This window comes from Phoca vitulina, unplaced genomic scaffold (assembly GCF_004348235.1).
Source record: "Phoca vitulina isolate PV1807 unplaced genomic scaffold, GSC_HSeal_1.0 scaffold11, whole genome shotgun sequence".
NCBI lineage: Eukaryota > Metazoa > Chordata > Mammalia > Carnivora > Phocidae > Phoca > Phoca vitulina.
In genome coordinates, this window is record NW_022589714.1 from 42,294,899 (window position 1) to 42,297,399 (window position 2,501).

The window sequence follows — 2,501 nt, forward strand, 5'->3', positions numbered from 1 at the left end:
AACTAATAAAATTCCAGGACCTCAATATGAATCACTATTTACCCCCTTTTACATCCTTCCTAATGACCTGACATTCCAATGGAGAAATTTGTGCCTTTGGTTCTTGCCCTATCACAATGTAGATGTTCAAAGACAACCCTGCCAGGTGTCTAGCTAACCAACTGGTGTCTGATCCCTCCCTGAGACAGTGACAAGCATTCTTCAAAGAGGGAGGTGGGCAGAGCCAGGGATACCCCTTATAACAGCCCTCCCCTCTTCCCCTCATTGTCCCCTTCTCTGTGGCACAAACAACATGCACTGGTTTTGGATGGAAAGAAAGAAGGACTATCCAGTCTTCTGATTCAGCACACCACTCACAAGTCCCGGCAGTCAAGGACATAAAGCCTTTATTAAATTGGTCTACCCAACCTGAGGTCTGAGGGCCTCAGTCACCTCTGGGTGTCTGGCCAGGCCCCTTGACTCCACAGGCCTCCTTCGTGGAAGGGCAGTTTTGAGGAACAAGATAATGCACAAAAGAGGGAGAATACACCCATGTAAAGAGACAAGTTTCCATGTTGATGGTAAATGGAAGAGCCTTTGGGTCTGAGCTGAGCTCTGGGACAAAGGGGGAAAAGATGAACTGATACAAAAGCCTACAGTGGGGTTCCTGCTCATGCCCAGCCCACTTTACTGAGGAATCCTATGAGCCCTGACCTTTGAAGGAACCAAGACCGGCGAGGGCTAGGTCTTCTCCTGCTGCCTGAGCAAAGCTCAAATCTCCTCCCTGAAGGGACAGTACTGGATATCTCGAGGGGGAGAGGAGTGTGTGGTGAAGGGAACAAAAGCCCCAGGTCCTACTAGCAGATCCTTTTCCAGATAGCTAATACTTCAGTAAAGGCTGCAAAAGGAGGAGCCTGGCATAGTCCCACTGTGATGGGGACTCCTGAAGGGTGGCTTCCCTAGTTCCTAGAAGATGACCATGTGCACAAATAGACAGCCTCCATGCTCTTGGTTATGGCTTGACTGATGATCATGGGCAGTGACCAGTCCTGTGAAAGCAAAAGGAAATCAGGAGAAACTTGATACACGGAAAGGCGGCAGTGGGGGCAAAGCCGACACCGTTAAAACCACAAGTTAAAACTACAAGCAATCTGTAGTACACTTGTTTTCAAAAGACATTCACTTCACTCCCATTCTCACCGAGACTCTTGACCTCGGCGGTGTTACCGTCCTGTCATGTTTCAGGTGAGAGGACACGTTCACAAGGGGTTAGTGTGTTTCCCATGCCCCCCCCCCCCGGCCCTCCCCCGTCCTTGCAGAGGAGATCTCCTGCCCCCAGGTCTGTAGTTCCGTCCAACCCAAGCCCCCTCCCCTCGCGGTGGGAAGGGAGGTGAGAAGGAAAGGAGAAGGAGGAACATCCCGCAAACCCCCTCACCCCAGCGCCTCGGGAGGGGGCCGGGCCGGCTGCGCAGCTCCGCCAGGCTCATCCCGCTCCTTGCGTCCGGCGCTCTCCCACTGCCTGCAGGCGGCGACCCCTCGGGAAGGAGAATGGCATCCTTCCACGAGAGATACAATACACAGGTAAAGGGAGAAAAGAGGGTGGAAATGCGAGGGTGAGCCCGCGGCAAGGGGAGGGGGCTCAGCAGGGGCTTCGAGCGGCCCCCAGCCCCCAGGCCTGCAGCGCGGGGCAGCGTCCAGAGGAGGAGGACAGAGCGGCGGTCCCGGGGACGAAGGCCGCAACTTCTGCAACCAACCTGGGGTAAGCGAGGGGGTGCCCAGTTCCCCACAGCTTGGGCCTCGGGGATTTTCCTGCATCCTTAAAGCAGTTCTGATCTTCCTTGGAGAGGGGGATGCCCCTAAACCGGTTTGTCAGCTACAAAGTCAACTCAGAGCCGTCTCGAAGAGACTAAGCAAGGCGCTGCCCGAAATTAACGGCCAATGGCTCGGGCTCCTGCCGTTGGCCACGCCCGTCGCCCCGCCCCCACGCCCCTCTTCCAATCAGAGGCCGAGCTCCTCCCCCGGACCTCCCCGCCGACCGTCGTGCGTCACGTTCGCGGACAGGAGTGGGGGAGGGGCGGCCCCGAATCCGCGGGGTGCGTGGGCTGCAGAGGGACGCTGCTCTCCGGGAAGGTGGTGGCGGGGGGAGGGGGGGACGGAGCCCCAGGACGCCGGAACGGGGGTCCGCCCCGGTCTGGCCTCCGAGGGCAGTGCCCCTTGCTTTATATTTACCAGGCCGTGGAATCGCAGGCTATCTGTTTTCCCAGAGTGAGGACTCTGGGAGAACAGAAAGCACCATCCAGAAGGCACTTGGCCTGACGTCTCACAAGAGTTAGGGGCAGAGCTGCAGTTCAGACCCTCCTAACGTCAGTTTCTGGCATTTTCCAACCAACCAAAGACCTCTCACTTGAGAGAAATGCTTGACCAGCCTCATCCAGCTCGTGGGGCCCCATACCCCTAAAGAAAGCTTGGCCGTTGTCCCCGGCTTCCTCTCTCCCCTGCTGCAGGGCCTGGGGAACCGGGTT

The 2,501-nt window shown here is 56.9% G+C and overlaps 1 long non-coding RNA gene across 1 annotated transcript; it reads right to left on the bottom strand.

The window, feature by feature from the left end:
- Positions 1 to 272: 272 nt before the first annotated feature.
- LOC116635873 lies at positions 273 to 1,918 on the bottom strand. The gene is made up of 3 exons (XR_004300221.1): positions 1,734 to 1,918; positions 1,415 to 1,535; positions 273 to 1,028 (listed from the first exon to the last, which is right to left on the bottom strand). It is a non-coding gene; the product is annotated as an uncharacterized LOC116635873 (long non-coding RNA).
- Between the last annotated feature and the right edge of the window lie 583 nt (positions 1,919 to 2,501).